The sequence below is a fragment of the Phascolarctos cinereus genome, unplaced genomic scaffold (genome assembly GCF_003287225.1).
Source record: "Phascolarctos cinereus isolate Bilbo 61053 unplaced genomic scaffold, phaCin_HiC Scaffold_4;HRSCAF=312, whole genome shotgun sequence".
Lineage (NCBI taxonomy): Eukaryota > Metazoa > Chordata > Mammalia > Diprotodontia > Phascolarctidae > Phascolarctos > Phascolarctos cinereus.
Window position 1 is genome coordinate 376,349,538 of NW_027555847.1, and position 12,449 is coordinate 376,361,986.

Genomic DNA, 12,449 nt, shown 5'->3' on the forward strand with positions numbered 1-12,449 from the left:
GTGTCTAACTCTTCGTGACACCATTTGGGATTGTCTTGGCAAAGACACTGGAGTGGTTTGCCATTTCTTTCTCCAGATCACTTAACAGATGAGGAAATTGAGGTAAACAGGGTTAAGTGATTTACCCAGGGTCACATAGCTAGTAAGTGTCTGAGGCCAGATTTCAACTCATGAAAAGGAGTCTTCCTGACTTCAGATACAGTGCTCTATGCACTGCTAAATTTGGGTTAGATTTGATCAACTATAGCTGACTAAATATCATATCCCCTTTGTGTACAAAATAATATAATGGGGTGAAGGAATGACAGGAGGAGCCAGGGGTGCAGAATCTGCTGTCTCGAGGCCACATGTGGCCCTCTAGGTCCTCAAGTGCTGCCTTTTGAACTGAATGCAAACTTCACAGAACAAAAAGTGAAGTTTGGATTCAGTCAAAGGGAGGCACTTGAGGACCTAAAGGGCCTCATGTGGCCTTGAGGCCACAGGTTTTCATGTGGCAAGACCATGATTTCAGCTCTGGAACTAGGGGATAATTCTTCATTTAAGAAAATTTTCAGTTAATTGGAAATCTGGAGAAATCATTTGAACTTCAAAGAGAAACTACTCGGAGGGATCAGTCCCCTCATTTATCCGATTCACTTATATAAAATCTATCTATCTATCTATCTATTGATCGATCTGTTCATCTATTGGTCTACCTACCTATTTATATAGTAAAGTCCTTTCTGCAATAGTCAGACAAATGATGCTCTTACTGTAATTTACATACCATTGGTCCAAGAGGATAGATGATGAAACATAGTACATCCCTTTTTACTGGTGCACAATGGTGCTTATACTGTCAAACAAGTCAGTTGGTTTTTCTTACCATGTTTTCTGTGTAACAAGGGAGAATTCAACGGGAAGACAGAAGATATCAGAAAATGGCCATGGGAAGAAAACCAAAGGCATCAAAACAACATTAAAAAATAAAATAAAAACATTCTTTTATTGGCTGGCTCAGTCACTGGGTACCACTTAAAAGGTCCTGGTAAGTCTGTGACAGTGGGAGGCATTTTGCACCTTTCAGGACACTTCCACAGCCTCATTTTACTTGTTCAAGGATTCAGAGCTGGCTGGAACCTTGGAAGTCACTTGTTCTAACTCTCCTAGTTTGATAGATGAGAAAACTGAGGCCCAGGGGGTAGAAGTGATTTGCCAAAGATGACGTAAGAAGCAATGGAAACAGGTAAATCTGACTCTAGATCCACCGTTCTTTCCTCTTCACCATATTGCTTCACATCAACCCTTTGAGGTTGGTGAAAGACAGTGTTTTTGAGGAGTACCGTGTTCAGGTCTGGTCACCGTGTTTTAAGGACATCAACCAGCTGAGATGTTCTTACACAGCACGGTGGCTCAGTGAATAGAGTCTTGGGGACAAAGTCAGGAAGACTGAGTTCAAATCCTTCCACTTTCTAGCTGTATGACAAGGGCAAGTCACTTAAACCTCCATTTGCCTCAGTTTTCTCATCTGTAAAATGGGGATGATAATACTAGCACCTACCTCCTAGGGTTGTTGTGAAGATCAAATGAGATAATAATTGGGAAGCACTTAGCACAGTACCTGACACGCTGTAGACACTCTATAAATGTTAGCTATTATTATTAGAGGAAGATAGCCAGGTTAGTGAAAAACCTGGGGACCATGCTGTATATAGGACAGGTTGAAGAATGTAGGAATGTCTATCCTGGAGGATACTGACTAGGGACATGACAGCAGGCAGACCTTCAGGTATTTCAAGGTCCATAATGTGGAAAAGAGATCACAGTAGTCTGCCTGGCCCCAAAGGAATTGTGTGCAGAGAGGCAGATTTATGCTTGATGTAAAGAAAATCTTTTTACAATTACAGCTGTCCAAAAGCGAAATGGGTTGCCTCAGGGCTCCATGCACTCTACTTTGGATGACTTCAAGCCGAGGTTGGACAGCCACTTGTGTATAAGGCATCTTGTAGAGGCTGCTCCCTGTTCAGGTATAGCTTGGTCTAGCCATCCTCTGAGGCCCCTCCCAGCTCCAAGATTCTCTGATTCTATCATTCCTATCTTACAGATGAGGAGACTATAAGAAAGTGCACAGAGAGATAACATGACTTGAAGTAATAATGATAATTCACATTTTGGCGAGGGTTTAAAGTTTCAAAATTATTTCCTCATGGCAGTCCTTTGAGACTGGGAATGACTTGAACTTGTGTAATATACATTTTCATCCAGACACTTACTAGCTGTGTGACCTGGGCAAGTCATTTCATTCTGTTTGCCCCATTTTCCTCTTCTATAAAACGAGTTGGAGAAGGAAATGGCAAAACCACTCCAGCATCTTTGCCAAGAAAACCCCAGATGGGTCACGAACAGTTGGACATGACTGAAATGACTGAACAACAGCAAATATTTACTTATGCAATCATCTATCCAGTTACTTTTTTTTTCTTAAGATTGGGTCTCTTTCTCATGCCAAGGCTGGAAGTCCAGGTGTTGTTCATGGGCCAGTTCCCACCACTAATCAACATGGAAGCTTTGACCAGCTCCATTTCCAAGCTGGGCCAGATCTTCAGGTGCCCCAGTGATCCCTTGCTCAAAGAAGCACACTACATCAATGCTGAACTTAGTGTGGACCCCTGATCTTGCTTAGCCATTACAGTGCAGAACTCCCAAACTCAAGAAATCTGCTGGCCTCAGCAGCATGAGCAGCAAGGATTACAGGTGTGTGCCACCGTGCGTGGCTCTAATAAATTTTTTAAAACCCACTATACAACCCACTGATGAGTCACCCAATATTTTAGGGCTGGATAAATTCCTAAATCTGTCATTTTGCCATGAACTGGATTTTGAAAGACCAGATAGGAATGGGAAGGAAAGGAAACAAACATTTATTAAGTGCCTACTACATGCCAGGCACTGTTCTATGTAGTAGCACTTCACAGATAACTCATTCAATCCTCACAGCAACCCTGAGAGGTAGGTGCTATTTTCATCTCCATTTCATAGGTGAGAAAAATGAGGCAGACAGAAATTAAATTACTCAGTGTCGTGGAGCTTGTAAGTGTCTAAGGCCATTGTACACTCAGATCTTCCTGACTCTAGCCCCAACACTCTATCTATTGCACCACCTCAGCCCTTAATGATCTTTCCAACCTCTGAATTTCTGTGTCTCTCATTTCACACAAGGGGCAGCTAGGGTGGTGCAGTGGCTAGATTGCCAGGTATGGAGTCAGGAAGACCTGAGTTCAAATTCAGCCTCAGACACTTCCTAGCGGTGTGACCCCAGGCAAGTCACTTAATCTTGTTTGCCTCAGTTTTCTCATCTGTAAAATGAGTTGGAGAAGGAAATGGCAAACCACTCCAACATCTTTGCAAAGAAAACCCCAAATGGGGTCACAAAGAGTTGTACACAACTGAAATAACTCAACAAAATTTTACACCACATACAAGGCCTTGTGCTGCAATTCTTTTCCCCCCACGTGTAAGTCTTGTCTTCTTGACTATACGAGTAAGTGGCCAGTTCTTGGAATGAAGGGGCCATGTTATCTATACTTCTGTGTATCCTGCATGGTTTCTCGTACCCTGTCAATGTTCAATCAATATCTGTCATTGTTGCTGCTGCTGCTGATCCAGTTGCATTAATCACTGAAATAATTCATGGATTGGCTAAACATTCATAAAGCACCTTCTCCTATGCTCAGGGCAGTATGCTAGGTGTTAGGAGAGATATAAGATTAGACAAGGCATGTTCCCTGCCTTCATAGAGTTTACGCTCTAGGAGGAAAATGGACACTAACACTATTACATATCAAGTTCATTTGAGAGTTGCAAATCTAAGTACATTGTGAGATCTGAGGATCAGTCTATCAATAAATCAGCCAACATGAGTTAAATGCCTGCCATGAGCCAGGTACCAAGAATATACATACAAAAGTGAAATAGCCTCGTTTCTCAAGAAGCTTACATTCTCAGAAGTAAAACAAAAAGTAGTTATTGACAAGAGGAGTCAGGGAAGATGTTCTAAGTGAGATGGCATTTGGGTTGGACTTTAAAGGGTGAGTAGGAATTCCATGTGAAGAAGAGTGGGGAGAGATTGAAGTTATAGGGAATAGCAAAAGCCAAAGAATTGAGTTGGAAATATGGAAGGTGTGTTCTTGGAGAAGGAAATGGCAAACCACTCAAGTACTTTTGCCAAAAAAACCCCAAATGGGGTCACAAAGAGTTAGACATGACTGAAAAAGACTGAACAACAACAAGGTATGTTCTGGGTCCATTATGGCTGCAGAATTCGTGGAGGATGATAATAAGGTAAAGTGAGAAGGGCGGTACTACTTGTGGACCATCTTGAATATGACAAAGGACTCCTTCCTTTATTCAGAAGTTAATAGGGAGTCACCGAAATTTGAACAGAGGAGTAACATGACCAAATCTATGCTAACAAAAATGATTGAGATAATTTGAATATAACTGGTGGCTAAAAGAACTGATATAATCCTAGGCTGAATTAATTTTTTAAAAATGTAGTATTCAAGATCAAAGGAAGTCATAGTAACATTGTATTCTTCACTGCTCAGATATCTGGAGTGTTGTGTCCAGTTCCAAATTCATATTTTAAGAGAGGCATTAAAAAAAACCCAACTGGTGTGGGTCTGGAGTAGGATGGCTAAGGTGAAGAAGGGTCAAGAAACCATTTTCTAAGAGTATCAATTGAAGGAAATGAAAATGTTTAGCTTATAGAAGAAAAGATTTCAGAAGAATTTGATAGCCATCTTCAAATATTTGAGGTGATGACCTATTCAAGAATGAGTAGGCTTGTTCTATATGGTAACCAAGACCAGTTGGTGAAAGTTACTCAAAGGCAGATTTGGGCTTGGTATGAGCCTCACTAAGAGTCCTCAGTATGAGGAATGCTTTTAATCATTAAAACTGACCAAGAATATAACAAGCAGCTTTGAAAGTTATGAGTCGCTCATCATCATCAGTTTCAAGCAGAGATGGATGAGTCCTAGGGTTGCTCTTGAAGTGATCTATTTATTTTGTTTGTTTTTTGATGAGGCAGTTGGGATTAAGTGACTTGCTCAGGATCACACAGCCAGTGAGTATCAAGTGTCTGAGGCAGGATTTGAACTCAGGTCCCCCCAACTACAGAGCCAGTGCTCTATCCACTGCACCACCTAACTGCCCCTGAAGTTGATCAGGAGCTTGTCTAGATTTTCTTTTTTAAAGTCACTTTACAGTTCTGAGATGATCTAAATGGTAGGTAGAAGAAATAGTCCCTGGTCTCAAGGAGCTTAGATTCGCTAGTATTTGGGAAGCAGGACCTCCATGTGTGAAACATCTGGGGAACAGAACTAGATAGGGACAATTCTATCCATTGGATCATTTCCTACCTCAATCATTGGCTTCCAAGACCCAATTTTCACTTAATCTCAACATAAAACAAAGTGTATTTACTCAACAAGGAATTAAATCAAGAAGAAAGCACTCTGGTCACTATTTCCTAAGGCTAACACCTCCCATGCCTGTAGGAAATGGAATCTGTCAGTCAGTCCACTCCTTGTCCACTTCCCACTTCTTCAACATGATGAAAGGCCCTGAGAGGGGGGCTCACGCTTGGTCAGCCTTCACAAAGGGCTCTGCTCAATTACTTCTGTTCAATCACTAGGTGCCCACCCCCCACCCACATGGGTGCCTGTCATAGGAATGCCTTCTCCCTCTTTCCCTTTCCAAATCTCCAAATTTCTCCCATCTTTTCAGGCCATCTCCACAAAACCTTCCATGAAACTCTACAGCGATCTTTCCTGTCGCCTTATAACACTCAACAGTAGTACCTAGTTCAGCATTTATAGGGGCTGGGCCGGGCAAGAGCGCCATGTTCTTTTTGGGAATCACATCTCTCAAAAGCTTGTATGTGAGCTCAGAAATTTGTCTTTCCTCACTTCCAGTCACCAAACTGGGTCATGCTGGATAGGGAATGGAAAGGGTGTTAGAGACTTGCCAACAATCTAGCAGTAAAGCCTCAGTGTCAAGAAGTAATGGAAGAATTTGTGTACTAAGTGCTTTACCAATATTGTCTCATTTAATCCTCACAGCCCTGGGAAGTAGGTAATCCTCCATTTTACAAATGAGGAAACTAAGCTAGAAGTTAAGTTTCTTGCTCAGCATCACGTAATAAGTGCCTAAGGCAGGTTTTGGAGTCAAGTCTTCCTGACTCCATGCTTGGGGCTCTATCCACTGTGCCACCTAACTGACTTAGAATAGGGTTGTGGGTCTTCCAAGAACCTTGTCTCTTCTTGTGAGTAGGGATGGGGAAAACTTCCTGCTGTCATTCCTCTCAGGGAACTCTAGCACCAACATGGTCTAGATAGAGCTCCTCTTTCTTCTTCTCTCCCTCTGGCTCTGCTACCTTGGTCTTCAAACTATTTTGATTCTCATGACATGTTTGTTGAATACACATTAAAACCAATAGTGCTTCAAGTGCAAAGATACAATCAGAGTCTGTGCTGGCAGAACATAGTTACCTGCTGAGCCCACACACAAGCTTTTGGGAGATGTGATTCCCAAAGAGAACACAGCATTCTTTGCCCCCTCCCCCACATAAATGCTTAAATGGGCACCACAGACAGTTAAGTGTTATAAAGAGACAGGAGAGGTCACTTTCAAGTTTCCTGGAAGGCTTTCTGGAGATGGTCTCCAAAGATGGGAACAATTTGGAGATTTGGAAAGGAGCTGAAGGAGAAGACATTCCAGCATGGTGGGGGGCACTCAGTGATAGGAAGTAAGGAGCATTCGGAGAGAAGCATTTGACTCTAGAATGGTGTGTCCCAATTCTACCTCCCTATCCCCAACACACATACACACACACGCACACACACACACACACACACACACATACAGATATGCACACATACACACTCATATGCACACACACACTGTGTTGGGTATCCCAAGGAAACTTCAGAAATGCATTATGCACATATATAAATGGAGAGAGAACCAAGGCCCTTCATCTCCTTTTTCCATTTCTAGTTTGCATCTTATTTTACTAAGAACTTTTTTTGTTTACCCCTTTGGTGCTCTGGCTTTTGTTGGTGTGACCTCAATTTCAAACTGATTTCCCAAGCAGAGAGGAAAAAAACTTGGAACAGAACGCCAGCTCTTTAGCTGCCTTGGTTGTCTTTCCAAATCAGTCCCTGTCGGACTCAGGACAGCCAGGGAGAGCCAGCAGGAGCATTTGTAGTCAAAGTGGGTGAGGCCATTCGGAGAGGAAAACAACAACAGCCTCGGATGAAGGTCCCTGAGGTAATTTGCAAATCTGCTGAAATCCCGAACAAGCTTTGATTTAACCCAAGCTTGAAATGGCTTTTATTTACTGTCTATTGTGGAATAAATGACATCTCATAAACAGGCTTTATCCATTACCCCAGAATGGAGATCACGGTGTTAGGGACATTTTATCCTCTTGATATCAAAGAAGATATGCTAGGGTGTGTTATTACAAATAGAAAAATCAATGCCGAGACACACACATCTGAAATTTCATTTTCATCCAACCTCATTTTTTTTAACGCATTTGCTAATAAAAATGTCTACAGAACCAGAGGGATTTACCAAGCCCAGAGCAACAGGGAGTGAGTGCAGACAATGGATAAAGGAAGCTCCATCCAGAGGTCTTTGGCCTCATGCCTCCCAATTTGCTCTCCCACCCATAAGGAACTCCAAGTTTGGGGCATGTGCCAGGAAAGCTAGTTTACCTCACTTTGAAGTCTGATGGGCCCTTCCAGCCAGCCCAGTGCTTCTCCTCTTCCTCCTGCCCCATGACAGGACAATTCCATGAGTATACCATGCTGAACTCCCCTTTTCCCCTTGGTCATGGGCTTTATGGGCTTCCAGGTTGCATAAATAATCTTGCATAGTGATATGGCTCTATTGACATCTTCTCCCCTCTCCCCCCACCCCCCACCTCTAGCTCCCTGTCATGCCCACTGACCTGGAAGGCCCAGTCCAATCAACAAGTAAGTATTGAAATGCTTAATCAACAAGTCCTGACTATGTGCCAGGCACTATGCTAGAGTTACTAGGGATTTGTTGTTCAGTCCTTTCAGTCACGTCCTACTCTTCGTGACCTGGGGTTTTCTTGACAAAGATACTGGAGTGGTTGGCCATCTTCTTCTCCAGAGTTACTAGGGATACAAGGACAGAAAGAAAACAGCCCTGCCCTTAATGAACTCACATTCTATTAGGGGAAGCTGCCTATACATAGATGGTTGTTGTTTTTAGTTTTCAGAGAGGACCTAAATAACTTCACTATGTTGGAATCGAGATGCAGTGTGTCTGACTGTGGCTGATCAGACCAATACAAGCTCAGAAGTCTCTATCCCAAGTCCGGCACAAATAGTCCATACAAACACTCGGGGCAGAGATGTCTCTAAATTTGTGCATCTCACATTTCTTTTGAGCTACCACAATTCTGCTTCACTCATAGAACACAGTACCTTCTTTGACGCAGGCACACTGTGCTGGGCAGTCCTTTGCCAGGGTCTCCCACGTCACATAATAGATTCCAAAGTTCTTCAGAGAAACCTTGACAGTGTCCTTGTATCACTTCTTCTGACTTCCAGGTGAGAGCTTGCCTTGTGTGAGTTCTCCATAAAAGAGTCTTTTTGGCATATGTATGTCTGGCATTTGAACAATGTGGCCAGTCCATTGGAGTTGCACTCTGTATAATAGAGTTTAAATTCTTGGCAGTTCAGCCTGAGAAAGGATCTTCAGAATCTTCCTAAGATAATTCAGATGGAAGTGATTGTTTCCTGGCATAGCACTGGTAGACTGTCCAGGTTGCTTATATACATATAAGTAAATATCTATCCATCCATCCATCCATCTATGTATCTATCTATCTATCTATCTATCTATCTATCTATCTATCTATCTGTGTGTGTCTATCTGTCTGTCTTTATCTATAAATATCTATGTGTCTATGTATCTATGTATCTATCATCTATCATCTATTTATCTGTCTGTCTTTATAAATATCTATATGTGTCTATGTATCTATGCATCTATCATTTCTTTCTATCTATCTATCTATCTATCTATCTATCTATCTATCTATCTATCTATCTGTGTCTATCTGTCTGTCTTTATCTATAAATATCTATGTGTCTATGTATCTATGTATCTACCATTTCTATCTATCTATCTATCTATCTATCTATCTATCTATCTATCTATCTATCTATCTGTCTGTCTGTCTGTCCATACCTATAAATGTCTATATCTATGCATCTATGTATCTATTTATCTAAAACAAATGCAAAGTAATTGGGGAGGGTGCCAGAAGAAGCCTGGGAGAATCAGGAAAGGCCTTCTACAAAAGGTAGATGGTACTTCAGTTGAGCTTTGAAGGGAGCCAGTTATCCCAAAAGGAAGGAATCCATCTCCACCACAGGGGATGGACTTCTTGTGCAAAGGCATGGAAAAAGAAGAAAATAACATTATAGAGGATAGGAACCACCAGCCTTTTCCAGGAGGAAACAGTGTGGTTGGTATAGTAGAACAGGCACTGAACTGACTGGAAGTCAAGATGACTGGGTCCTTAGTCTAGTTCTGTCTTGCTTGCTAGCTATCTGACTTTGGGCAAGTCACTTCAGCCTCTTTGTGCCTTGTTTTTCTAATTTGAAAAATACAAAGGTTGGGAGTCAATGATTCATCATCCACATGATGCCAGCCTTGCCTCTTCTTCAGGCTGGAAGTATCTAAGGTGCTACAATGAATGAGTTTGCTTTTTTGAGATAGTAAAGCACAGGTCTACAGACACCATGCTGGAAAACACCTTGGAAGTCTTCTAGTACAACCTCCTCATTTTACTAATTAGAAAACTGAGGCCCAGAAAGATGAAGTAACTTGCTGGAGGACACACAGATAGAAAGTAAAAGAAAGGATTCAAACTCATGTCTTCTGCCTCTCCCTCTTTGCAGCCACCTGGTAGAATCACTAATTTCCTTCACAGTGTGTCTCAGGCACCACCTCCTATCAAAGGAGGCTTTTCCTATTCTTAAACAGTTGTTGGTACTCTTTTCTAACCTCCCTGCCTAAAATTTAGGAATAATATGGTGGACTTTACTGGTACAGGGAATTCTCAGGTGAGGAAATTCCCTCTACCAGTACAGGTTGGCATCTTCTCCATGACTCAAAGGCTAGTCTCGAACAGACATGTCAAACACAGGAATACTCCTGAGTGCTGAATTGAATCAGATTAAAATGTAATTGGGAAATATTGAACAAATTAAGTAAAAAAAATGATAGAACATCAATAATGTTAATATGTCAGTTTCTAAGTCAGTGGGCTGCTGGCAGGGATCTGTAGAGATGATTTAGTGTCCCCCTGACGTCATTGGTCATTGAGAAGTTAAATGTTGTACCTAGGGTTGGTTTCACAGCCAATATTTGCCACATGTGGAACTTGAACCTAGGTCTTCCTAGCTTCTAGGCCAACTCTCTAACCAGTTAGACATGCTACCTCTCAAATGCTTCCTGGATTGAATTGTAGGTGCTTAGTAAATATTTGTTAAATTGAACTGAATCATAGAATGTTAGCACAGGAATGGAGCTCTAGAGGTCGTGTAGCCCAGGGCTTCTTAACCAGGAGTCCATGAATCCTCAAGGTGTCCAAGGAGAGATTTTAGGAGGTCCATGAACTAGGATAGGAAAAAATGCCATATTTATTTTCCTCTAGCTGAAATTTAATATTTCCTTCAATTACTTAAAAACAGAATGCTGAGAATGGGTTCATAGGCTTCATTCATATTGCCAAAAAGGTCCATGACACACACACAAATGCTAAGAAGGGAATAAGCATTTATTAGGCACCCATTACATATCAGGCATTAGTTAAGCAGTTTGCAAATATCTCATTTGGTCCTAATTCCAACGTAGGTGCTCTTATTGTCCCCATTTTACAGTTGAGGAAACTGAGGCACAGAGAAGTTAAGTGACTTACCCAAAGTCACATAGATAAGAAATGCTTGCCCATACAACACTTGAAGTCTGTCCAGGTTGATAGAAGCTGGTGCACGGCCCATTACCATATCACCTTGAACACAGCCAAATTTGCATGATCATGGAAGCTTAGCAGGGTTGGCCCTGGTCAAAACAAGATATTGTTTGGGAATACAGAGTATTATAGTCTTTTCCTTTTGGAGGCAGTGTGGAAAATAGTAAGCTAGTAAGTGTCTGAATCAAAATTCAACAGAAGTTAAATGATTTGCCCAAGATCACACAGCTAATGAGTATCTAAGGTCAAATTTGAACTCATCTTCCTGACTCCAGTCCCAGAGCTCCATCCACTGCACCACTTGGATGCCTTGCATAGCCCTCTTTCCTCATTTGGTTTACTAAAGCCATTAAGGTCAAGTTAGGCCACTCAGCAAGTTTGTTGGGCCCCAAACTCACTGATCTTCTCATATAGGAACCTTTTAGATACACAGAAAAGGGATTCAAAAACCGTTAAGTGCTAGTCCAATGTTGGGTGTTATTATTCATGTTGTTCTTTTTCCAGATAAATCTCTATGAGACCTAAATGAAATGGATGCCTTCTTTGATTCAAGGCTGTGCATCAGAATTGGGAACGGCATTTTGTTTGCTGATGCCTGAAGCATTTCTGGAAGAGAATTCCTTATGAGAAGCAGCCTTCCTCTTCCACAGAGACACAGGCAGCCTATTTTTCCCCCCTGTGCTCTATAAAGTTCTGAGAAAATAGACTAAGCTCGCCAATCCGCCAGTGATTCCGGCCTGAAATAGGCGGCAGTATTTAAATAAGGTTTCAATAGGAAAGGAAAGTCTCTTTGGACTTTATCTCTGATGTAGTTATCAGGAGTAGAAATTTGCTGGGCCCCATTACCTGCAGCCTCTTCCCCCAGGAAATCCCGTTTGCGGAGCATGAATCTCTCTGGCATTCTCTCTCCAGACTGTCCTGAGTAAACAGCTGCCTCCCGCTGTGTGTTTGTAACAAGAGGCATTTGTGCCTTTGATTGTTAGGAGGTTTCTGCGGAGCAGTTACCCTCTTCTCTCCCTCCCACCCCACTAGACAGACTTTGGTTTCTTTCACTTGCTCCCACAACATTCCAATGCATTGTTCCACCAAAGATGGGAAAGATGTGATCGATATTTTTCAACTTCCTGCTGAAAGACTTTAAAAAAAAATGAAACAGCTGTAACAACAACGACAACAGTCTTGATGACTACAGCAGTAAAGTGCTGGGATGGTGAACATCTAAGTCATATTAGAATGCAAATTTCTGGAGAATAGGGACGTTTTCATTCTTTGGATTCCCAGCACTTAACCATGCCTGGCACCCAATAGGTGATTAATAAATATTTATTGATTGATTTTTACTATTTTCCCCTATAGTAATTCAAAAGATTTGATTTTATCC